This window comes from Miscanthus floridulus, chromosome 18 (genome assembly GCF_019320115.1).
Source record: "Miscanthus floridulus cultivar M001 chromosome 18, ASM1932011v1, whole genome shotgun sequence".
In the NCBI taxonomy this organism is placed as follows: Eukaryota; Viridiplantae; Streptophyta; class Magnoliopsida; order Poales; family Poaceae; genus Miscanthus; species Miscanthus floridulus.
Window position 1 is genome coordinate 63,991,958 of NC_089597.1, and position 26,666 is coordinate 64,018,623.

Below are 26,666 nucleotides of genomic sequence, written 5' to 3' on the forward strand. Positions count from 1 at the left end.
GTTGAAAAGTTTTTCGTTTGAATTCATTTAGGGCCTCAAAAATTGCTTTAAAAATGATTTGTCGAGGGCCAAAAAAAAAATGCACACGGCAAAATGCATCTTTGCTGAGTGCCAAAACAAAGACACTCGGCAAAGATGCATTTTGCCGAGTGCTAAAAATGGTAGTCGGCAAAATACATCTTTGCCGAGTGCCAAAAAAAAGGCACTCGACAAAGACGTATTTTGCCGAGTGCCGAAAAATGGCACTCGGCAAAATACATCTTTGCCGAGTACCGAAAAAAAACACTCGGCAAAGTCATCTTTGTCAAGTGTTTTTTTGCCGAGTGTATTTTATTTGGCACTCGGCAAAGACCGTCTTTGCCGAGTGCCCAATAAAATACACTCGGCAAAGTTTTGGGCACTCGACAAAGCGCCGGTTTCCAGTAGTGAGTGCTGGCATACTTAATGCTAGAAGCATATTCAGAAAGAATTTGTTCCAGTTTCACCTTTTCATTTAATTAATGGCGGACGATGTAATTGCAACGCAAGGACGAAACGGCATCCTCTCTATATTATCAATTAATATTAGTATTATCAATCATTAGAGGATCCCAACAATAAGTGCCCACGTTAATTTTCTAATACTTGCTAGGAAAAAAGATAATAAATCCTCTGAACTCACAAAAATAAAAAAAATTATATGGCCATCTATTCATTATAGCCATCATTGAATATAAGAGATGGTTTCAATTAAATATGACAATGAAATTATTGAACATTTTCTCTGCCTTAATACAAAGACGCGTAAATCTTTTACGTGTTTGAGAAAAAAAGACAATGCAATGGGATGAAAAAACATACATTATAACTAGATAACCTAAGTATATCACAACCACATTAATATTTTAAAGTATCTATACAACTATGGTACAAGAATATAGGCAATGAGAGACAGGGAGTAAAGTTTAGTGCGTGGTAGGCCCAAATTTATATCTGTGTTAATTACTTATCCCTTTTAAATTATTAGCTTGTGCATATCACTACCGGAGACGGCTTCTTTGTCGAGTGTCCCAGACTTTGCCAAGTGCTTTTTATCGGGCAATCGGCAAAGAGGCTGTTTGCCGAGTGCTAGAGAGAAAGCACTCGGCAAACAATTGACACTTGGCAAAGAGATAGTTTGCCGAATGTCAGAATAAGACACTCGGCAAAGGGCCACCTCCGTTAACGACCGACAGGCGCCGTTAGTCCTTTGCCGAGTGTCTTATCCTGACACTCGGCAAAGAGGCTCCTTTGCCGAGTGTTATTTTTTGACACTCGGCAAACCATATTTGTTTTCACTTTTGATATTCAAACTTTTTCTACAGTCCTCGTACAATACCTGGTACTCCATGTTCCAATGTGGCACATTTCTCGAACTTTTTCTATATTTCTTTAATTTATTTCATTTAATTGAATTTTCTTGGATAATTCAAATTATAACTGCTAGTCATTCGAATAATGAAAAAAAATGAATGGAAAAATGATATTGTCGGGGACCTAATACCGGGGTACCTAATGAGGTGGAACTAATGACCGTCGAACGTTGACACTTCCGATCAGACAAGAACGCTACTGCGTCTCTTGTCCGAACAACGGAAGACTAGTTCCGCCTCGCCTGACCCCTGAGGGCTAGGCTCCGCCTCGCCCAACCCCCGATGGCTAGGCTCCGCCTCGCCCGACGTTCGAGGGTGGGCTCCGCCTCGCCCGACGGCCAAGGGTCTCCTCCGCCTCGCCCGACGGCCGAGGGCAGACTCCGCCTCGCCCGACGGCCAAGGGCCTCCTCCACCTCGCCCGACTAGTACACCCTGCGCCTTCATAAGGATGAGCACAAGGTACGACATGACATTCGAGTCAAACGTAGAACCAAGGACCATGCCCTGCACCGCGGCAGGAAAAGTACTGCCAGGGTACGACGGGATGGGCGTTTTAGACCATTTCAGCATTACAGAGTCCGAATAGTGTTGTAGGCACCGCCTTTAGCCCTTAGACATGGAACCTGACATATACATATGACAACCACTACGGTCCAAGAAGAGACTCGCGCCCTCTACAGTGATGGACGTACTGTCACCGCGCCGCCCGCTCCCCACAGGGCCACATGTCAACACCCTTGTCCGACATGCCGCCCGAAGGGGCAGGACGGGATGTGGCCACTTGCTGATCCAGTAAGGGCATGGCGTCGCCAGGACACGGGCACCCGACGAATGTGCCAATCCCTGACACCGTCTGGCCGTGTCAGCAAGGCTGGCTCAGCAGAAAAGGAGGGCCCAACACCTTCGAAGGGGCTTCTTGGCTTCTGGTTTTTCTCCCATCTGTAACCCCTGCTTCCCCCTTAGTCTATAAAAGAGAGGGCAGGGCCCCTCACTAAAGGGACTGAGGGCGAACGAATAAGTTCAACACACACAACACTTCACACACGACTGAGCAGCGACCAAGCTCTCGGTGACCTTTTCGATCACTCCATCAGAGACTTGGGACTCATCCCTCTCTCAACTATTTGTACCCCCTACTACGAACTATTTTTCGGTACTAATAACATGAGCAGCAGCAGACTGGATATAGGGACATTCAGCCCGAACTATTATAAACCTCGTGTCCTTTAGTGCACCATCCGAGTCTAACACGCAACAATCATAAATTTACTAGCCGGTGTTTGTTTGAAACACCGATAGATATTCATGTTATTTAGTATAATGTGAGGCCATATCCAGGAACAAACCACCAATTTCGAACATCTTGTTCACGAAACATGACCACAAACTTACGGTCGAGTTGTTTTTAAATTCTATAAAAAGCAAACGAAGTCCAAAAATCATGACACTTGTCAAGAAGTCATGATATCATATGTGGAGGCTGTGATAAAAATTACGAAGGTTTCACGCAAGTTGTCACGTACGATGCTTGCAAACCGAAGAATCTCCGAAGAAGTTTCATGATTTCGTGAAGAGGGCGACGAGGTGGTAAGCATCGTACGCGACAAACTAGCGCGAAACCTCAATTTTTTTTTATCATAGCCTCCACATATGATATCTTGACATCTTGATAAGTTTCATGATTTTCAGACTTCTTTTGCTTTTTATAGAATTTAAAAACAACTCGACCGCAAGTTCGTGGTCATGTTCATGAACAAGATGTTCAAAATTGGTGGTCTGTTCCTAGATATGGCCTTACATTATACTAAATAATATGAATATCATTTTTCTATTCATTTTTTTTCATTATTCAAATGACTAGCAGTTATAATTTGAATTATCCAAGAAAATTCAATTAAATAAAATAAATTAAAGAAATACAAGAAAAGTTTGAGAAATGTGCCACATTGGAACATGTAGTACCAGGTATTATATGAGGACTGCAGAAAAAGTTTGGAGGTCAAAAATAAAAAAATATGGTTTGTCGAGTGTCAAAAAATGACACTCGGTAAAGAAGCCTCTTTGCCAAGTGTCAGAACGACTGGCACTCGGCAAATATTTTTTAAAATTTTTTAAAAAACCCCTCTTTACCGAGTGCTAGGCCAGGTGGCACTCAACAAAGAAGTTTACAAAAAATTAAAAAACCTTTGCCGAGTGCCAGATCGGAGGCGCTCGGCAAAGAATTAAAAAAAATTAAAAAAACCATTTGTCGAGTGCCAGATCGGGGGCACTCGGCAAAGGGGAATTTAACCCCACCAGCTAGGCCGGCCCACACACACTGCACACACGCACGCGCCAGCGCCGCCCGCCATCGCTGCCGCAACTGCCCGCGCGCTTGCCCTGCGCCCGCGCCAACGCCGCCTCTGCTGCCCACGCGCCCACCCCGCGCCAGCACCAATGCTGCCGCTGCCCGCATGCCCACCTCGCGCCCGCGCCACTAGAGGAGGAGGAGAAAGAGAGGAGGAGGAGGAGAGGAGGAGAGGAGGAAGAGATGGAGGCCGCTGAAGCAACGACGCCTTCGCATCCGGCCATCTCGGTCGCCATTCTGCAGTGGTGAGCCCCTATTCCGTCTCCGCCTGATGGATGTGGATGCATGAATAGATTAAGATGTCCTGGTTAGGGTGCCTTCATGTGCATGTCGGCCATTGTGCCGTTCATATATATGTGCATGTCGGCCATCGTGCCATTGGTTTTCTTACAGGTTTTGGAAACCTCACCGTGCAGGGGAGGTGCTACCAAAATTTTGTATTGACAGTTTTATGTTTCTTTTTTTGTAGAGAAGAGCCCATCATGGCAAAGCCAGAGTACCTCGACAACCCCGATCGCCTTCCTCACCGCTGCGGGTCTGCCTGCACCGCGTTGCCTCGCCACTGCACTAACCTACCATGGCCTCGCTAGCCTGACTCCACCGCCACCCTAGGTATAACCCCTCTTTCTGTATCATGGTCGTAGATCATGTAACCCAGTTAGGCGTCTCCCGTTCGAAAGAGATACGGTTGGAAATATGTAGATATTTCCAAATCTAAAACTGTATCTGTTTCGAATTGTCCACATTTTTTGGATAGCCCGCGGTTGCGTAGGTGGGGTTAGTTTCTATGGTCTGCTCCGATCCGAGACAGAGTTTCGGCATCATCTTCCTTTTGTCCTCCGGATACACAGCCTCCCTAGCAGGACGTGTATTTGGAGAACAACGGGGAGGTGCTGCCAAAATTCTATCTTGGATAGGAGTAGAACATAGAAACTAACCTCATCTACGGATCCTTGTGTGGCATTAGGACCTATCCTCACCTATTAGATAGTAGGAATGTCGTGTAGATGCAATTGATGTTTATATTACTCATCGCTATATATGTTAGAGGATGGAGGACCGTGAGTGGATGTACACGGGCCGCGCAAGTCAAGGTTAGGTCACTAATGAATGGATCGACAAGACCGATGCTTTCTTGGAATGGGCATTTGGCATGGCTGCTAAAGGAGCGAGTAAAATTTGCTGTCCCTACAGCAAATGTGCAAATAGGAAAAGACAAACGAAGAAGGTCATGGGGAACATCTTTGGAAGAATGGATTTACGGTAGACTATACCCGGTGGGTCTACCATGGTGAAGCCGATCGTATGAGAGAGGAGGTGGTGAGACCACGCGTTGAGGATTATGATGCTGATGCGGGGGTAGCAGACATGTTAAATGACTATTATGAGGCACAGTTCGCTAAAGGACGTACGGAGGAGGAACCAGAGGCAACCGCAAAGGCATTCTATGACATGTTTGCCGCGGCACAGAAACCCCTTCATGGCCAGACAAAGGTTTCTCAACTAGATGCCATTGGACTCATAATGGCGTTAAAGTCCCAATATAGCCTGAGTCGAGACACCTTCGATGGTATGTTGATAGTTATTGGCAGCCTGCTTTCGGAGGGTCACCTTCTACCAAAGAGCATGCACGAGTCATAGAAACTCCTTCATGCACTTAAGATACCATATGAGCAGATACATGCTTGCCCGAAGGGGCGTGTCCTATTTAGGAAAGAATACGTGAAAGCAAAGTACTGTTCAAAGTGTAAATCCTCTAGGTTCCTGAAGGTAGATTCTGGTGATGGCCAGAAGAGGCAGTTTGATATTCCCGTGACAATCCTATGGCACCTTCCATTCATACCGAGGATCCAATGGCTATACATGACCGAGGAATCCGCGAAACAGATGACATGGCACAAAAATGGCAAATGATACAATCCTGACAGGATGGTACATGCATCCGATTATGAAGCATGGACCCACTTTGATGGCATTCATCATGAGAAAGCTAAAGAGGCTCGTAATGTATGTGTTGCATTGGCAATAGATGGGTTCAATCCTTATGGAATGATGGCTGCCCCATACACATGTTGGCCTATGTTCGTTATCCCCCTCAATCTCCCCCCCCGGTGTATGCTTTCAATGACAGAATGTATTCTTATCATTGATAGTTCCTGGACACTCGAGGAATAATATGGGTGTGTTCATGGAGCCTGTGATTGATGAATTGGTCCATGCTTAGGAGGAAGGGGTATGGACATACGACCGAGCTACAAAGAAAAACTTCAAAATGCATGTTTGGTACCACTACTCCCTGCATGACTTCCTGGCGTATGGGATATTCTGCACCTGGTGTGTTCACAGAAAGTTCCCATGCCCAGTACGCAAGGAAGGTTTGAGGTTCATTTGGTTGTAGAAGGGTGGCAAGTATTCATCATTCGACAAATATCGGCAATTCCTCCCTCTTGACCATGCATTCAGACGAGACATCAAGAACTTTACGAAAGGTGTCATAGTGACAGGCCCTGCACCACCAATAATGACTGGTGCCGCGGTTCATGAATAGATAGATGGTCTTGTGGTCAATCCAGAAGGTGGTTTTGTGGGATATGGAGAGCAACATATGTGGACTCATAAGTCGGGCTTGACTCGGCTCCCCTATTTTGATGACCTTCTCCTTCCACACAATATTGATGTAATGCACACTGAAAAGAATGTCACCGAGGCACTTTGGGCAACAATCATGGACATTCCTGACACGTCAAAGGACAATGTTAAGGCTAGAGTAGATCTGGCAACATTATGTGATAGACCAAACCAACATATGAAGCCTCCTAGTCGCGGCAAGACATGGAGAAGGCCTAAGGCTGATTTTTTCTTGAGCAAGCCCCAAAGGAGGGAAGTACTAGAATGGATCCAGATGTTAATGTTCCCTAATGGATATGTAGCTAATCTGAGGAGGGGAGTGAACTTATCTACTATGCGAGTCTTAGGGATGAAGAGTCATGACTACCACATATGGATTGAGCGGCTTCTTCTGGCGATGGTTCGAGGTTATGTCCCTGGGCATGTTTGGCTAGTGCTGGCAGAGTTGAGCTATTTCTTTCACCAGCTTTATGCCAAGGAGTTATCTCAGACCATGATTGCTGACTTGGAAAGAATGGCACCTGTGTTGCTCTGTAAGTTGGAGAAGATCTTTCCACCCGGCTTCTTCAATCTGATGTAGCACTTGATTTTGCACCTCCCATATGAGGCACGAATGGGGGGGGGTCCATGCAGAGCCATTGGTGCTATCCAATCGAGAGATGTCTAAAGGTTCTTCAAAAGAAATGTAGAAATAAATGCAAAATCGAGGCTTCCATTGTAGAGGCATACATTTTAGAGGAGGTGGTGAACTTCACAACAACATACTATTGTGACAACCTCCCTAGCGTGCATAATCCAACCCCTCGTTACAATGCTGACGAAAATAAATCGAACCTCAGCCTTTTTTGAGGGCAACTCGAAAGAGCAAGTGCATCGACCCCCAAGACCTTGAATCATGAAGAGTGGTGCCATATCATGCTATACATGTTGACCAACCTTGACGAAGTGGCGCCATACATGCAGTAAGTTCTCAACGAACTTGTTAAATACGTCGTCACTATTCTGCATCCAACCCCTTGTTTCTCATTGGTACAGGGAATTTCTTCATGAATTCTAGCGTCAATCAAGGGATCCTACCGCGCAGCAGCTAGATACCCTTCTTAGATGGGGTGCAGGAAATGGAATGCCTGATTTCATTTCTTGGTTCAAACGGAAGGTACCGTCCAATTTAGCTCGTACTTAGTTTGACATTCGAAGTTACTCGTACATACAAATAATATAATGATGTATCCTACTTGAGCTTGCAGGGCTAGAGCAATGCGTTTATGCGTGCTGAGTTGAGACAGGTTGCCGATGGCTTTGCCTATAGGGTCAGGTCATTTTCTGGTTATGACGTGAATGGATATCGCTTTCGCACAACAAGCTACGAGGAGAGTTGGCCCAATCGAAGAACCACAAGTTCTGGAGTTTTTACGCCCGGCGTTGATGAGGTCAAGTATTATGGAAGAATTTAATAAATATATGAACTCAAGTTTCATGGTTCCAAACCTTTTAATCCTGTCATATTCAAATGCCATTGGTTTGATCCTAAAGCAACGAGGCAGACATATTGTAATCTTGGTCTAGTCGAAATTCAACAGGATTCCGTCTTACTAGGAGACGATGTCTATATTGTGGCCCAACAGGCCGTGCAAGTTTATTATCTCCCATATGCGTGTTAAACCAAAAGGCATCTTAAGGGTTGGGATATTGTACACAGGTTATCGCCACACGGTAAAGTGCCTGTCCCAAACAATGAAGATTACAACTTAGACCCAAACACATATGATAGAGAGTTCTTTCAAGAAGAGGGACTAGAAGGGAGGTTTGAGATAGACTTAACCGAAGCGATCGGAATGGAAGTAGACAATGAAATGGTTATTGAAGAGGATGCTAGAGATGAGGTGCAAAATGTGAAGGACATACAAATGCTTGAGCGATTACATTTAGACAATGATAATGGCAACATTGCTCATTCAGATAGTGTTGATTATTTCGACATGATTGATAGTGATGATGAGACTTATGATGTAGCTAATCCCGATCGTGAAGATTATTTCTAATACATGTAATACTATTTTATTTTGTAATTACATTTTGTTAATTTTGCATCTCTTTCTAAGTACTTCTTGTTTATCTGTGCTTATTGGTTTACTCTTTTTAATTGCAGGTGATTGAACAAAGATGGTGGGCGGTGGGATGAGGAAGCTAACATCCTTGTACCGAAGGACAAGCATCGCTGCACTAGGGGCGAGTAGGAGGAGGAGCAGCCACAGGAGGGAGCCATCGCCTGTCGCCCCGTCGCATGAGGAGGAGGAGGAGCAGGTGCCCTAGGAGGACGCTAAGGAGGCATAGGAGGACGCACAGGAGGATGAGGAGGAGGCAACAACAGGGGGTTCTGCTTCCTCTAGTTCATCAAGCGTCTACTTGCGAGGTCCCGAGAGCCTCCCTCAGCGGCCGATACCTCATGAGAGACGCCCGCTGATTTGACCCGAGGGGGAAAAGTAAGTAACTTTAGATGTTATCACTACTTTATATGATATGTTGAAAATTAAAATAGAAACTAATAATTTTTCTTAATCACTTGGGCAGGAACTAGACTATTGTGGCGAGTGGAGGTACTCACACACGCCAAGTCAATGGCATCCTCGGTCTTCTGTGCAAGGAGCACTTCCCTAGCCTGGTTGAGTATGCCGGAGTGACGGGGCTGGCCTACTCGTTTGACCACTACGCCGCCCCCCCCGATGCTACAGATCGGGCTCGTAGGGTATTCAATAACAAGGCGGAGCGGGTGAAGCAAGAGCTGTGGGTAAGTCCTCCCCACACTACATTGCTCAATACATTGCATTCATTAGACATTCTTGAAATAATGAATGGATATATCGTGTTTGTATGCAGGATTTCTTTAGATGCCAGGATAGACATGAGGCCAGGGAGGATGCAGTGGCTACCAAATGCTACAAAAAACTTGTTGTGGACATGCATTACGAGGCGCGCATCCAGGCCATCGTAACTTACCATAGGACCATCCTTGGAACGAAGGTCACCAAAAGGGATGCAAGGTGCATGACGCTGACCTAGGACCAGTACCTGTAGGTAAATACAGAACATTAATATTGGTTCCTTTTGAGATTAAGTAGGCTTAATTTCATCTTCTGATATGTCATGTACTTGATGGCCTGTAGATGATTCTTTATTGGTGCGTCACGCATCCCCAGTGTTGGGAACAGATGGTGGACAAGTGGTGCTCACATGAGTGGGAGGAGACGCACAACTTGTGCCGGGAGTGGCATTTGATGATGCCAGGTGTAGCACACCATCAAGGCAGCCATAGCCTTAGCGGATACATAGAAACATGGGTACGTGAATTTATTTATTTATTCTAACGCTTAATTCTGCATGATTTCTAATCATCTTGCTATTTTTCTCGCAGTCAGCGTCACAAGGTGGCTAGTCTTGCTCCATCTTCAAGGCATTTGCTATGGCCCACAAGGGCAAGGCGATGTCCGACGTCGACTACAACCCGGTGGATGGGCCCAAGGCGTACAGCAATGCGACCGTCCACATCCGCCTCAGTGAGTACACATCGATGGCAAGGGAGGTCCATGGGCCATAGTATGATTCGAGCATCGAGGACCTTGATGGAGAAGTCATCATGAGGGTGGGAGGAGGCAAGATGCATGGGCGGTACTAGATTGGCGATGGCGCAATCGACTCGGCCGCTACTCCTAGTCTCTCCTAGATTCGAGCAAGCAGCATGAGCAGGAGCCCGGCCATACGACCTCGGTAGGACACTTCACACCACCGGGTGGAGGCACTCGAGTTTATTTCTGGTTTATTCGTCATTCATTGGTTTTTTCATACCTTTCCTTTGCATTATTGTAACATTGGGGTGAATATATTGTAGGCCCAGCTAGAACAAGAGAGGAGGATACGGGAGCAGATGCAGGTGAAGATGGAGAGGGTGGAGGCTGAGCGGGAGGCCGAGCGGGAGGCCGAGCAATAGAGGATGGTGGAGATTCTTCAGTACATGCAAAGTCTTGGCGCCACTACGGGTGTAGTTTCACCACCTTCGCTATTCGCTCCACCTCCACCTCCACCTCCTCACTATTCTACTCCTATGAGTATAAATGTTTTAGTTTGTATGTTCATGCTTATGGTCAAATCTAGTGGAGTATGAAAGTTTTATTCATGTATGGTATATATTTATCTTGTCTCACACATGCAATCTCTTCTTCTTTGTACAGAATCAATCGGCAGCATCGAACGATCCTCATGCTTTAGCGAATCCTTCACCAAATCAGTGATGATACTTGTGGTTGTTAATGGTACTTCTATTTGCAATTGTGGTTGACGATGATGGAGCACTTGGATTGCTTGTGAACTTATTTGTGTTATATTGTGAGACATGTGACGTTTGTGATATATATGTGATGTTTGTGATATATATGTGGTGTTGGTGATATATATGTGTTGTTGATGATATATATATGATGTTGGTGATGTTTGTTATATATATCTTCTGTTTGTTTGGATGGGATGTAAAAAATAAATAAAAAAGGCTATTTTTAGTCACTTTGCCGAGTGCAATGGCTATGACACTCGACAAAGTGACTACCTGGGAACATGCTTTGCCGAGTGCAATGGCCATTGCACTTGACAAACATCACAGATTTGCTGAGTGCCATGGGCCAGGCACTCGGCAAAGGTGGCCTGTTTGTCGAGTGTCTTGTCGGTGGCACTCGGCAAAGTGGCCACCTTTGCCGAGTGTCTAAGTCAACGGCGCTTGTCAAAGCAGGTACCTTTGCCGAGTGTTTGACCTTGACACTCAGCAAAGCCGCCGTCACGGTGGCGCTCGCCATCATGGCCACTTTTCTTTGCCGAGTGTCGGATTGGCACTCGGCAAAGCCTTTGCCGAGTGCCCAATAAAGTGCACTCGGCAAAGAGGTCTTTGCTGATAAACTATTTACCGAGCGCCCTTTACCGAGTATAACACTCGGCAAAGGCTTTGCCGAGTGTATATCAGCCTTTGCCGAGTGCCTTAGGCACTCGGCAAAGAAGCCGCCTCCGGTAGTGTATATAAACACGGGGATGGACTAGTGGAACTAATTGGGGTAGAACCCTACATCCTCCCATCAATTCATCTTGGTATCAATTCATGTAGCTAGGCTTGTATTTAGTGAACATTTTTACGTTTGACATGCTCAGCGTGTGTGTGAGGTGTTCCACTATCACAGAAGCCCTATGACTAACACAAGAATGATTTCAGAAGCACCTAAATTCTTTCTAGGATCGGCTGAAATAGAGAGCTACCTCAAGAAATGTTGAGTTGGGACCAAGCTAGGTTTATTTAAGTCCTATTGATGCAATGGAACAAGTGATGTGAAGGCCGAGAAGAAACTAAAGAAAAACAAATAAAACAACATAAAATTTGAGTACCAAGTAGTCCAATGCTCTAGAATTTGAATGGCCCCGACAATTAAGTTAGCACTAAATAGTCATTAATTTCAAGGCTTAATATTTATGTTGGATCAGACAATATAATTGTGGAAAATGTGATGAGCAATGGACAATCAACATAATGACTATATTTCTAGGATGTGCTAAAATTCTGTGAACACCAGATGCTAAATGTGAATGACAAGCTTTAGTAGCTTGTGGCACATGTCTTTCTTGGAAGAGCCTTACTAGTGAGTCTAACACCATGCTATAGGAAGGTTTGATGACCATGAGAAAACCTTTGCATGGAGCTCCAACATGGACTAGGGGTAACACTTTTCCTACCAATATACCTTAATTAGTACACATCATTACATCTTGTCTAAGGAGTTTTGCATTCCTCACTTGATTTTTACATACCTCACTTATGGTTTTACCTATATTTCCTAGAATAGCTTAGGGTGGTTCGTATGATTTGCTACATGTTGAGAAACTAATTTTGATGGGTAAGTAAAAATACTAGATAAAGATCAAGTGCACATCTTGCTAGTTAGTTTGTTTATTATGTTTGTCAAGGGTAGCATCAAGTTTAGTCCATAGGTTAGAAAAGTTTTTAGTGACCCAATTCACCCCATCCCTCTCTTGGGTCATATCTTTGGACCTTGACAAGGACCTTGGATTCCCTATGGTGGCATTTTGGAACTAGCCATCTCTCACATGACTTACATAGCTAGGGTCCTACACCTCTTATGGTCAGACAGACTAAGCATTTGACCTGCTCCTAAATCGCTATCATGAATGGCTAGGACTCGATAGAGCACTCCTTTGTCCCAAGGATGGAGTAGAGGTTGCTACCTTGTCGACAGAATATCATCGGCAGTCCTTCGAGGGGTATCCCACTAAGGTAGATTGATCGACAGAGGAGCGTGAGATCAAGAATAAGAAGGCAACAGAGACACGAGTTAGACAGGTTCAGGCCATCAGTATGATGTAATACCCTACTCCTATGGTCTGTTAGTTTGTATTAGCTATTGTTTGATATTGCGTGTGTTTGGAGGGGGTAGCCCTTTTTCGCTGAAGCGCGATATGAAGCAGCTTAAAGGAGCCATGCAGCCTGTAAGTTTCTGTATATCCTTGACACATGTTGGCTATTTCATGTTGGTGATGGTGGAGACCTTATCAGGGTTTGGTTCGATGCCACGAGCGTTGATAGTGTAGCCCAGCAGTATACCGGATGGAACCCCAAAGATGCACTTTGAAGGGTTCAACTTCCGTCGGTACTTTTTTAGGTTGGCGAACATTTCTTTGAGGTCGGCAATAAGATTGTCAGTGGTCCTGGACTTGATGACCTCATCATCGATGTAAGCCTTGATGTTGCGGCCGATCAGTTGATCGAGGCACATCTGAATGGCCCTTTGATTGGTCGCCCCGGCGTTCTTAAGTCCAAAGGACATGGTGGTGTAGCAGTATGCACCAAAGGGCGTGATGAATGACATCTTGATCTGGTCTTCTTCCTTGAGGGAGATCTGGTGATAGTCGGAGTAACAGTCAAGGAAGGAGAGTAGTTCACAGCCAGCGGTGGAGTCTACAACCTCGTCTATCCGAGGCAAACCGAAGGGGTCTTTAGGGTAGTGTTTGTTAAGATTAGTGTAATCAACGCACATTCTTGATTCCTTATTCTTTTTTTGAATGAGAATAGGGTTTGCTAACCACTCAGGATGATACACTTCTTTTATAAATCCGGTAGCTAAGAGCCATTTTATTTCTACCCTAATAGCCTCCTTCTTGTCTGGTGCGAATCGGTGGAGTTTCTGCTTGATCGGCTTGGCGATTGGCGAGACATTTAAGGAGTGCTCGATCTTCTCCTGTGGTACCCCTAGCATGTCTATAGGTTTTCAAGCAAACACATTGGTGTTGGCACATAGGAAGGAGATGAGCGTGCCTTCCTATTTAGGGTCAAGGTGAGCCCCAATCTTCACGGTCTTGGAAGGGTCATCAAGGCCAAGGCCAACCACCTTTATTTCCTTGGACTTGGTAGAGGCACAGGGAGGCTCTAGCTCTAGGATCTCCATGTCGTCGGCGGGCAACATCTTGGCTTCGGTGACCATGCTGGCCATCTGGATGGAGAGGTCGGTGGCTTTGATGAGAGCGAGACTCTCTGTCTCACAGGCGTAGGCTATGGAAAGGTTGGCCCGTAGGGCCAGAACTCCTACTGGTGAAGGCATATTCAGCACTAGATAAGCATAGTGCAGTACAGCCATGAACTTAGCCAGAGCTGGCCGACTGAGTATGGCGTGGTAGGCAGTGTTGAAGTCGGCGACGTAGAAGTTGATGTGTTCGACATAGTAGTTGCTTGTCGTGCCAAACTATACTAGTAGGGTGATCTCCCCAAGCGATTTGGAGGCCCTACTAGGTACCACACCCCAAAAGGAGGAGTCGGAGGGTGTGAGATCTGATAACCCAAGGCCTAGCTCCTTTAGGGCTCTAGCGAAGAGGAGATTTAGAGCTCTCCCACCATCCATGAGCACCTTTCTGAAAACCACCTTCTGGACGGTTGCATCGAGGATGAGGGGGAAACGCCCTATGTAGGGGATGTCCGCCCACTAGTTGGCCCTACTGAAGGAGATGGGTACCTCGGACCATGGGCGATAACTGGGGTTGGTGGTGTCGTCTTCCGTAGTGACGGAGAGCACCCACCGTGCGGCGAGCTTCCATTCTCTTCTTCTTTCGGTGGTGGCGAGGCCCCTGAAGATGGTGGCGACCACCTTTTCATGGTCCTAGAAAGCGTTGTTGTTACCCCTAGGTGGTCGGCGATCTCCAGCTCCGTCGTTGGTGTTGTCTTCCAGCTTTTTGTCCAAAATTCCTTAGCCAAGCCGAGGCAGTTCTTCATCTTGTGTTTGGCGTTCTTATGAAGAGGGCATGGGCCATCGAGGATCTTTTGGTACTGCTCATCGTAGTTGCGCTTGGTGCGAGGTTAATTGACGGCGATGACGATGTGGTCTGGCCAGCGGTGATGATTTTGGCTAGGCTTGGGTCCTTCTGTTCGATCACAGCCGCTATCATGATGGTAACTACAGTCATCGAAGCGACAGTCGTTGTGGCGTTGGTTGTCGGGGCAGTTGTCATAGCGGCAAGGTTGGCGATGGGTGCCCGCGTCCTCATTGAAGCGCACTGGTTGGCAGTAGTGATCATCTCGCCAATGCCTGTGGGCGGCTTGCGGTTGAACTTGGAGCAAAGCTCGCGATGGTGGAGTCCTTGGGTGAAGGCGGTGATGACCTCAGCTTCCGTGATGTTGGGAATAGAATTCCTCATCTCAAAAAGTGTCAAATGTAGCTGCGGAGGAGCTCAGACGGCTTCTGTTTGATGCGGTTGAGATCATGCTTGGTTCTTAGCCGAGTACACATAGCCATATAATTGTTGGTGAAGGCTTTTTTTAGCTCTTCCTAGGATCCGATGGAGTCTAGGGCAAGGCTAGTAAACTAGCTCATGGCGGGTGGTGTGAGCATGACAGGGAGATAGTTCGCCATAACACTGGTGTCTCCTCCGGTGACGCGGATAGCGGTGGCATAAGCCTATAGCCACTATGTTGGATTCATCCTTCCCTCATAGGGCTCGACCCCAGTAATTTTGAAACCATGGGGCCATTGGAGTGTTTGGAGCGCCCTCGTAAACGCTAGAGGCCCTTCGGGGTTGTGGTCGGTTTTGGCTATAGCATTGCCGGCGTTGATCTACTCGAGAGCTAAGTCTGGGTTTCCATACTCCTGCTCGTACTCCTGGCGGCAGCGCACTTCATCTTCATGGCGACCGAAGTGACATTGCTCGATATGTCGTCGTGCATCCCAGAGGTTGCTAAGGTGCACTTGAGCGTCCTGTTCGACCTCCTGGTCATGTTGGCGATGGTGTTTGGCGTGATGGCCCCTGGCTCCCCCCTGTAGAGGCAGTGACTGGTCGGTGAAATGGCTTTGACTAGGGTGGTGATTGGATCTTGACGCAGCTGATCGGCGAATTGTGCTTGTGGAGCACGAAGGTCTCTGATCCTCGTGAATCTCATTAACCTGACAGTGTGTCGCTTTAAGCATGGCAGCGACCTTGGTGAGCTTGGGCGTCTATGGGAGGTGGGCGAGCTCATTGGCGGCCACTGCCAGATTAGCGCTTGGAGTCTTGAAGACGTCATGGCTGTCAATGCGGTGAAACTCTTCATCGAGGTCACGATGGAGTGGAAGTGGCCCTCCTTGTGAGTCAAGCCAATTATTTCAAGCTGCCTCGGCCCATGCAATAGCTGCCTCATTTTCTAAGCGCTGCACGCGGCTGACATTCCGATTCTCATGAGCGACGCATTCCTCCTTGGTTTTGCCATTCCAAGGAGGGTTGTCGGCGCTGACATTGAAGATCACGCCACCCCAGAAGGGTGGGAAAAGGAGCTGCTCAGTGAAGGTTTCGACGAGGGTCTCCATAGAGCCCTGAGACTCGAAGCCCGGATTTTCCTCCAGGATGGTTCGGAGGGACGCTCTGGGACACCGGCCTGTGTGTAGCATGTTGATGGTTGGCGGAGGCTGAACGGCGAGCTGGTCGGCGAGTGGATGGGCATCTCCCACCTGGTCAGCGAATTTCCCCCTAAGGGCATCTTGATAAGTAATGATGACATTGGTGAGCCTGAAGGGCAGAGCCATAACTCCTAGAGTTTTCTAAGCAGCCTCTGATAGATCTGGATCGAAGGGTGGTCGGTGCTGAACCAAAGTATCTAGGGCTGATTTTGTGACAGAGAGGCAATCGGTGAGCTTCAGACTGACCCGATCGATGGATTCGATCAGATCGTCATTGTTGATCTACTTCCTCTGGTAGCGAGGAAGCGGGCGGTGGGTCATTGATGAAGGCAACCTCAGAAGTGGTTCCAAGAATGGATCTACAGCTACAAGCGTGGGGGTGGTCGGCGCACAAATGATCTGCATCGGCTCGAGGAGCTCTTTGACTCCATCAGCGTTGATGACCCACAAGATGGATTCGACCATGAAGATCTGGCCGAGCTGTAGAAGGGACGAAGAGCCTACGAAAAAAGCCATCTTGTTTGACAAGGAAACAACACGCACATCCCCTACCTGGCGCACCAACTGTCGACAAAAGATGCTCGATAGTCCATCAAGGGGTATCCCACAATGGTAGATTTGTCATAGAGGTGAGCGAGATCAGGAGCGAGATGGCAATATAAGCACCAAGACACAAGATTTAGACAGGTTCGACCGTCAGTATGATGTAATACCTACATCCTGTGTTCTAATGTAATGCGTTGAGATGTATCAATCGTTGTCCACTAGGGGACCCTTGCCTCTCCTAATATACTCTAGAGGGGTAGGGTTACAAGGAAACTAGCCTATTTGGTACTATATAATATCTTGTGGTGCACGCCGAGCAGCGCCGTGCATGCCTTGATCTTGTGGGCTGGGCCACCTCTGATGGTGCGGCCCATGTCTTGTCTTATGGATACCGAGGGCCATACCCCCACAGCTAGTCCCCAAGCCTGATAGTAGGTGACGTAGTCACATGGTGCTAGGGTCATAAAGTAGAAGACCAGCCGAGCAGGCAGCCAGTCCCTGGGCATAGCCACGATATGAGAAAAGCGCACATTCACCGCAAGGTGAAGTGTGCCCACTTAGTCCTCGAGCCTGCTAGAAGATGAAGAATGAATCTTGTAGTAGGGTCAAAGAAAAAGAAGTCTGAAAGCTTGCCGACGCCGTCTGACATGCGTGTATCAAGACCCCAGACGTGCTGCCCAAGATCAGCACCCTGATCCGAACAGCATGGAGCAGCTAGATAGCACGCTGATGAGACATAGCAAGATCCGAGCACCGAGGAGTCCTCGGCATAAGTTGGCGATGTCCGAGCACCAAGGAGCGAGGAGTCCCTGGTGTCGCTGGTGATGACCGAGCACCGAGGAGTCCCTGGCGTTGCTGACGATGACCGAGCACCGAGGAGCAAGGAGTCCTCGGCATCGCTGGCGATGACCAAGCACCGAGGAGCAAGGAGTCCCCAACGTCACTAGAGATGACCGAGCACCAAGGAGCGAGGAGTCCCCGGCGTCGCAGGCGATGACTGAGCACCGAGGAGCGAGGAGTCCCCGGCATCACTAGCGATGACCGAGCACCGAGGAGTCCCTAGCATCACTGGCGATGACCAAGGAGCAAAGAGTCCTCGGCGTCGCTGGCGATGTCCGAGCACTAAGGAGTGAGGAGTCCCCGGCGTCGCTGGCGATGACCAAGGAGCGAGGAGTCCCTGGCATCACTGGCGATGACCAAGCACTGAGGAGCGAGGAGTCCCCGACATCGCTGGCGATGACCAAGCACTGAGGAGCGAGGAGTCCCTAGCATCACTGGCGATGTCCAAGGACCAAGGAGGGAGGAGTCCCTGGCATCACTAGCGATGACCGAGCACCAAGGAGTGAGGAGTCCCCGACGTCGCTGGCGATGACTGAGCACCGAGGAGCGAGGAGTCCCCGATGTCGCTGGCGATGATCGAGCACCGAGGAGTGAGGAGTCTCCAGCGTCACTGGTGATGACCAAGCATCAAGGAGTCCCCAGCATTGCTGGCGATGTTTGAGCACCGAGGAGCAAGGAGTTCCTAGCGTTGCTGGCGATGACCGAGCATCGAGGAGCGAGGAGTCCCCGACGTCGCTAGCGATGATCGACCACCGAGGAGCTAGGAGTCCCCAGCGTTGCTGGCGATGACCGAGCACTGAGGAGTGAGGAGTCCCGGGCATCGCTGACGAAGACCGAGCATCGAGGAGCGAGGAGTCCCCGGCATCGCTAGCGATGTCCGAGCACCGAGGAGTTCCCAGTGAAACTGGCGAGGTCCGAGCATCGACGTAGCTGGCGATGTCCGTGTGGTGAAGTGTGCCCACTTAGTCCTCGAGTGCGAAGAAACCAAGCGTCGAGGAGTCCCTAGCGTAGCTGGTGATAAAGCACGAGCGACGAATAGTCTGGTCAACTAGTCGGCGGCGAAGTAAGCATTGAGCAGAAGCGACCGACGAACAGTCCGATCAACTGGTCGGCAACGAAGTCGATGATCCTAGCGGTCCGACCAGTTGATCGGTGGTGAAGTCAGAGCACCAGGTGATCTGATCACTTGGACGATGATCCTGCAATACAAATATGTAGAACAGGTAGTACATGATGTACAAATATATGAACTCCGGAGAAAAATCAGCAATGGTGATGAAATAGCGTAAGTAGCTCGGCGATTAGTTGGTGTGAAGATGTATTTAATATAAACCACCCGAACAGTTAGTGTGTAGCTAAGTCTCCAGCCCTAGCTAGCCTGTTAACCATAACGCGGAGCACGGAGCCCGTGCACGTGTAGGAGAAATAGGCATCGCTAAGGAGCCGCTGCCGACCACCCATAACACAGAGGACAGATGCTCGTGCACGTGTAGGGAGGAGCCAGAGACAAGGCCGTCTCTAGAGGCGTCCGAGCATCAATAGGACTATTCGGGGGTTCGGAAAATCGTTTGGAGAGCAAACATGGAGAAAACAGCTCGGAGAAACATCATGGAGATTAACGAAGATTGGAGAATATTTAGAAAAATATTAAAGCGCGACTTAGCTTTAGATAGAAAGTCTGGTCGGCGGCGTATGGCGTTATCTAGTTGGCATGAGGATGGACGTCTTCAACCTGGTCGGTGAATCTGCCCCTCAGGGCATGTTGCTAAGCGGCGGTGGTGTTGGTGAACCCGAAGGGTAAGGCCGTAACTCCTGGAGTTTCCCGAGCAGCCTCCGATAGATCTAGATCGAAGGGTGGTCGGCGCTGAACTAGAGTGTCTAGAGCCGATTCGGTGATGGAGAGGCAATCGACGAGCTTCAGACCGACCCGATCGATTTATACGATCAGATCATCATTGTTGATCTGCCTCCTCTGGTAGCGAGGAAGTAGGCGGTGAGTTGTTGGTGAAGGTGACCTTGGAGGTGGTTCCAAGATCGGATCTGCTGTCGTGGGGGCTGGTGTAGCCAGCGATGAATCATCGTCGTGGACCGGCATGGATCTCCACGAGATTGATGATGAGAACGTGCAGTTGATTTGAGGTCCATCTGGCTCACCATGGATCAAGAGCACACCCCTACCTGGCATGCCAACTGTCGACAAAAGATGCTTGACAGTCCACCGAGGGGTATCCCATGATGGTAGATTTGTCGTAGAGGTGAGCGAGATCAGGAGCGAGATGGTAATACAAGCACCAAGACACAAGATTTAGATAGGTTCGGCCGTCAGTATGACGTAATACCTACATCCTGTGTTCTGATGTATTGCATTGAGATGTATCAATCGTTGTCCATTAGGGGACCCCTGCCTCTCCTAATATACTCTGGAGGGGTACGGTTACAAGGAAAGTAGCCTATTTGGTACTATACAATATCTTGCGATGCATGCCGAGCAGCGCTATGCATGCCTTGATCTTGTGGGCTAGGCCACCTCTGATGGTGCGGCCCATATCTTGTCTTGTGGATACCGGGGGGCCATACCCCCACATACCTCCTTCCTAGTTGCCACATTCTCTCTCCTTGACATACATGCTGACGTTGTTGTCAGAGAACCTCTAAATACACATACACACAAACATACATGGTATACACCTGTGCAAACAACACGTACGAGCCCCTTGCTACGCATGTGTAAGGATTCTTACATCTTTCACACTTTTGTGTGCCAGTGACCACCATGAGCCTTTAGACTCCCACAACAAGGGCATGTTTGTTGTTTGATGCTCGCCACCCAAAAACCATTTTTTGCTTTCATGTGGCCACCATCGGCCTCCACCATTTGCCACTGTTCGCACAGCCCGCCCTATGGATGATTTATTTATTGTCACAAAAATAAAACTTTACATCACCAGTCCAAATTCATTTTAGGATATTGTCCTTTGTTAAAAATCACTCCTTTTAGTAAGAATCAAATGAATATCTTGAGTTTTAGAGGTGACTTGATCTTCCATAATGATTTATTTAAAGGCATAGCCATTTGATTTACTACTTTTTTATACATTGGTTGCATAATATACACATGCCCCGGATAATGAGGGTCCATTTAGGGCCAATTTGGTGCGCTCTAGCTCCAGCTCCGTCGGTAGCTTAGACACCGGAGACACACCAAATGACCGTGGATAGAGAAGCACTTTTGATGTGGAATAGAATTAGATCCATTTTGATTGTACAAAGGTGGAGCTGCTTTTTGGGATTTCGCTAGGGTGCTTCGGCTCCAGCAACAGAGCCCATGCAGGAAAACCCTATCAAAAGGGGCCTTAATAGAATCAGGTTAATCATCAAGTTGCACAAATGCTACTCTTGTGACCAAACCATTCCATTTAATTAATTTATCACCCCTAGCATTCTGCATGAAAGAAATATTAAGTGGTGCAGTGCTAAAAGCTCGAGCAACTATGATATCTTTCTTCCCTATAATGTTATACAAAGTTGGGTATTGTACTTTGAGGATGAAGTTACCCAACCACTTGTCCTCCTAGCACCTCAGTTGAGCACCATTATGAACATTAAGGGCTTGCTCGGTTAATCCCCATACCGATGGGATTGGAGGGTATGTATTGAGGGGAATTCCCCTAACACCCTCCAATCTTCTCGGTTTGGGGATTAACTAAACAAAACCTAATTGTTGAAAACTCTAAGAATTTGTCATGGACCTTCACAAGGCTTGACCAAAAACAGGAATCACTTGGCTTCCACCCAAAGTTTTGTTTTTCAATTACTTCTTCCTAAGAAGTTATTGCTAAACTCCATCTTCATTAACATGTTTGTAGATCCATTTACTAAGTAAGCATTCATTTTGCACCTCAAGATTTGTAATTCCTAAGTCACCTTGCTCCTTAGGTAGGCAGAAGATCCCCTATTTTGCCAATCTATATGTTTTCTTATGGTTGTCTCCTTGCTAGAAAAAGTTGGACCTATAAAGTCTAGATTCTTAAGAATACCTTTTTTTACTTCAAAGAAAGACATCATGTACCAGCAAGGCTACTTAGAATTGAGTTAATCAGTGCTAGCAGACCTCCATAAGATAAAAGCGTTCCTTTCCAACTACACAATTTCTTTTGAAGGCGGACTTCAACAACTTTCCGGTCCTCATTATTAAAGATTTCTATGATTCATTGGTATGCCTAGGTATTTGAAAGGGTATTGATCCATCCCCCATCCAAAGATCTATGAGTATTGGCCAAAAAAAAGTTCTTTGTATTTCCATAGCATATTAATTCACTTTTGTGGAAGTTAATTTCCAAACCTTAACGCTGTTCAAAGGAAAACAGGAGAATTTTCATATTTTTTCCTATTCAAGGTCATGTAACATGGAAAGGATTGTATCTTTAGCATATTGTTGGATTGAGAGGCTATCATTTACTAGATGTGAAATTAATCCTTGAATTTGTCCATCCTCTTTAGCTCTAGCAATGAATTAAATAACATATCCACTACTAAATTAAAAAGGATTGGTGATAATGGATCACCTTGTCTTAGACCTTTTTTCTTGGGAAATACCGTCCTACATTATTGGTTACCTTTACTGCAACACTACCCCAGAAGCAAATTGATAGATCCATTGACACCACAAATGTGAGAATCATTTCATCCAAAGGGTTTGTTGAAAGGAAAGACCACCATTTTTACTTTATCATTAGGTCTTCTCAAAGTCCACTTTAAAAATAACGTCATTTAGCTACTTTCTATGTAACTCATGGTTAGATTCATGGAGGATTATGCACCTTCTAAAATAAAGTGACCAGGTAAAAATTGTTGATTATATTGTGTTGGTCAAATGACCGTATGTGACCCTTTACTCATTCTACTTGTTGCAACCTTAGCAAAAAAAAAAAACATGAAGCTTTACATTTAAATGGCATATCAGTCTATAATCTTGAATTCTGATTGCTTCTTGACACTTTGTTAATAAAGTAATAATGCCCAAATTAAGGCTAGGTAAGTCTCCTTTATAGAAGTCACAGAACATAGCAATCAAATTAACTTTTATGAGTTCCCAAAACAGTTGATATATAGAACTCAATGTCAATGGGAAACCATTTGGTAACGAAGCCTTATCGTGTTCCATTTGAAAAATAGCTTCTTTTACCTCTTCTTCAGAAAACATTGTCGTAAAATTATCATTTTCCTTGTCTGAAACTTATGTGATGTCATCAACTCTATTCTCCATCATGGAAAAGTTGTTTTCAAATAGGAGGAACAAATAAATTTTTGGTAATAAGAAGTCATGTGGTCTTTTAGTTCCATTTCATCTTTCAAGATCTTATTATTCCCTTCTAACTAGAAAATGTGTATTTTCCTATGCTTATCATTTGCAATGAGCTGGAAACACTTTGTATTATTATCACCTTGTAACAGTCTTTTAGTCTTTAATTTGACCTTTGGAACCAGGCTATCTCTTATTCCCTCAAGAAAAAAACAAGAGTTTTTATCTCTTAGGCAACGACGTGTATGTTGATAGTTGTTTTTATGTAGCATTGCACGGACATATTCATCCATGATGAATGCTTAATGTTTCGGAGCTTACCTCCCCAGCATGGCACCAAACAAACGCACATAGGCACATCACATCATGCGTGTATTGGGACAAATGCTTCGAATTGAGTTAGGTGAAGATTTTACACGATCATCACATTTTGCTATGAAAAGAACATCTAGTACATATGTCCAAGGACAAGAAATAAAGCAAGCTAGCAGCACTGTGTGTCTCTCTATTTCTCTTTAATTGGAAACATAAACCTAGCATCACACGTACTGTTTAATGATTCTCCATCATTGAGGATAACAACGACGCCATGAATGGCTTGATAAAAAGCCTTGGGCATAAGTTCTCCATCATTGAGGACGTGCATCTTTCTATTGCTTCATACGGTGGACGACCTAATATAACTCCACTGGGGTCTGGAGTTAACGTTAATTAGCTTAAGTCTTACGAACTCAGTTTACTACAGTGGAGCCCCATATCTGCGGCGATATATTCTCCCGCCTAATTAACCATATCTCTATGCATGCACTTGCACTCTTCTTCTCACCTACTACATACCTTCAGTCCAATCGCTCGCTTAACATAGCATTGCCTAGCTGCTGCTAGCTTAGCTATACCTCTCGGCGCCCGCTCCGGCTATGTGTCTCCCGTTCTGCTGCCGCGAAAATGATCCGCCACAACCACGAGTGACACACAAGCATCATACTGGTCACGGGGTCGGCCACACCGAGCCTGTCGACCACTCGCCGTCCACTGGAACTGGAAAGGAAGCAAACAAAGACAACGGTGCGAACATGAACAAGAACAAGAGCGATGAAGACAAGAACAAGCCGGCGAACTCACCACTTACTCCGCCACCGCAATCTCCTGAGTATAGCGACACGGAAGAAGAAGTTCCCTCGCCTACTCCGGCGGCTCCGCAAGCACCTCCTAGTCCTATGTTACATAGGGGCCAGAAGACCGCGGAGGCTTCTGTGGCAGCGAGGACTCCTGAGCCTACTACGGCCACTAAAGCTCCCAAGAAAGTTGAGCAAGTCGTCGCCAGTCCAAGCCACTATGCCGGGCCAGTGGCAGCAGCAGGGGTCGCTGGTTCCGCGAGGACGCCACCCGAGACGCAGCAGATTGCTCGTCGTGGCCATGCCGCCCATGAGGACGATTACGGCTACCCTAACCCTAGTGCTTCTCCCACTGTGGTGGCGGTGCCGGCTGCCAACAACTTCCGTGGAGATCGTGGGCATGGTGATGCTCATCATGCTCATGCATACGTTGGCAAGGATGATCGCAAGACTACAGGCAGAACACGGCAGTGATGAGGTGAGCAACAAATATACTGCATGCTGCGCTGTGTTTGTTTGCCACTTTTTTTATTTGCGAGCAGTGTTTATTTGCCACTTGTTACTTGTTGCGTCTGCTCTGTAAAAATGATAAGGCATCGTAGTTATGTTCTGCGCTAGAGGCTGTCTTCTAATTATGCGCTGTTTCGCTGTGACGAATTCTGCGCTAGAGGCTGTCTTCTAATTATGCGCTGTTTCGCTGTGACGAATTCTATGATTGTTTGATAAACCATAGTGTGAATCCATATATTGTACTGTATATATGATCTCGGTTGTCACTTTTAACAACTTCTTCAAGTTCAGATTAGTTGTGTACATTTTGCTCGTCCTTTAATTTTCCTGTTTTCCCTCTGTTTTCCTCTCCGTCAGATTGGTGACAAATGTCGCCAAGCATCTCCGATCCATAACCAAAGTGCGTGCAAATCATTCTTGTTTGTGCTCTACTGGCCTGCCCGCGACCAGGACAAAGGAAGAATTAGGTTCGTCAACTGAAGATACCACATGTGCTTGTGCCAGACGGCCGGCAAGTTCACGGATGAGAAGGAATAAGAGAACTTCTTTCGTTCCCCTTTCTTTTTCTCCAGGAGTGATGCGCGTGTCGTCTTCCTTTGTGACACCTTTCTCTAATTAATTCTGTGTCCCTCTAAGGAATTGGAATTCGTGGTAGAAAGATCTGTAGACCATTTTTTTTTCTTTTTCGCTAACGTTTATACGAAAATTTTGAAATGCGTGGCAGATACTTAGGGCGTGTTTGGTTTCGTGTACATGCTCCAGCCATGCCCGCGCGGTGAGCATCCACTGTTTGGTTGCCTGCCCATCGGTCAGGGCCTGCCCCCGCGCATGCAACCTCCGTCCCAGGGCCATGCTGCTTGAGTACGCAGGATTCGGGCGTTCCTGCTGAGCATGTCCTGCAGGGGCTCTCGCGAGCGCGCGCTGAGCGCACGGGAGACTCTCCTGGCCTGGCCATCGCGAGCACATGCAGCCATGTAACCAAACAGCGTCACTGTGTAGCCTAGCTGAGTTAGTGTATACAACCAAACACACGCTCATGTAGGTCGGCATGGCTAAAGAGGGCATGTCTCACCGGTGCGAGCCAGGCTAGCCTAGTGCGGGAAACCAAACATGCCCTTAGTGTTCCTTCGTTCTACATGCTCCAAGGTGGAATGGATCTCGGCGGATCCTCGCCGGAGTTGGAGGAGACGAGGTTACGTCGGGCCAACTAGAGGGGTATAAGCTGCGCAAGTGGGTGATATGGAGGCGCTAGGTGATGGCGATCATGGTGACGTGCTCAGCTGAGGCTAGGATGGCTCTACGGCTCCGGCGCAAGCTCATCTGAGCTGGGTGGCGCTAACAGGAAACAGAGGAAATGAGAGAGCGACGGAGGCCGCTCTCAGACTTAACAGGCGAGCGGAGAGCGGCGGGAGAGGTGCGCTTGACACGTAGTGGCAACGCGGACATGTCGAAGTAGGAGGTGTCGCTCGCAGGCGCGCGTGGAAGCCCGCCAACGGCGAGAGCTGCCTGCTTGCACTGTTCAAGCTATTTACCAAATTGCCACTCGCTTCACTTTTGAAATTACTTTCAAATTTGTATAGTAACTCAAAAATCTCCAAAAATAAAAGTTGCTCTAAATTCAAAGTTCTACAACTTTGCTATAATAACCATACTCAAATTCTATCTACATTTAACAATATAAGTTTAAAATCAAAAGGGGACACTTTAAGAATTTATCCCCTTTCAAATTACTTCAAATTTTATATAACAACTTTGAAAACTCCAAAAACTAACTTTGTACACATTGACAAACTCTACACTTTTTCTTTTAGGCTCAACCCCAAATTGTGCTTAGATTTTGAATTAGGTTTTTTTTTCAGGGTAGAATTAAATGCTGGAAATTAGGGTTTTGGAATTCCAATTTAACACTAAGGTTTTGAACTTTATTCATCCCATACAAGTCAACACATATAAACATAAAAGTAAACTTGTTTTAGTGAATGCATATCAAAGTTTTCACTAACACAAGAATGATGTGCAATGCAT

General features: G+C 46.7%; 1 pseudogene; it reads left to right on the forward strand.

Annotated features, from left to right (window-relative positions):
• The first annotated feature begins 23,768 nt into the window (after positions 1-23,768).
• On the forward strand, positions 23,769-25,108 carry LOC136523963 (uncharacterized; annotated as a pseudogene).
• Positions 25,109-26,666: the final 1,558 nt, after the last annotated feature.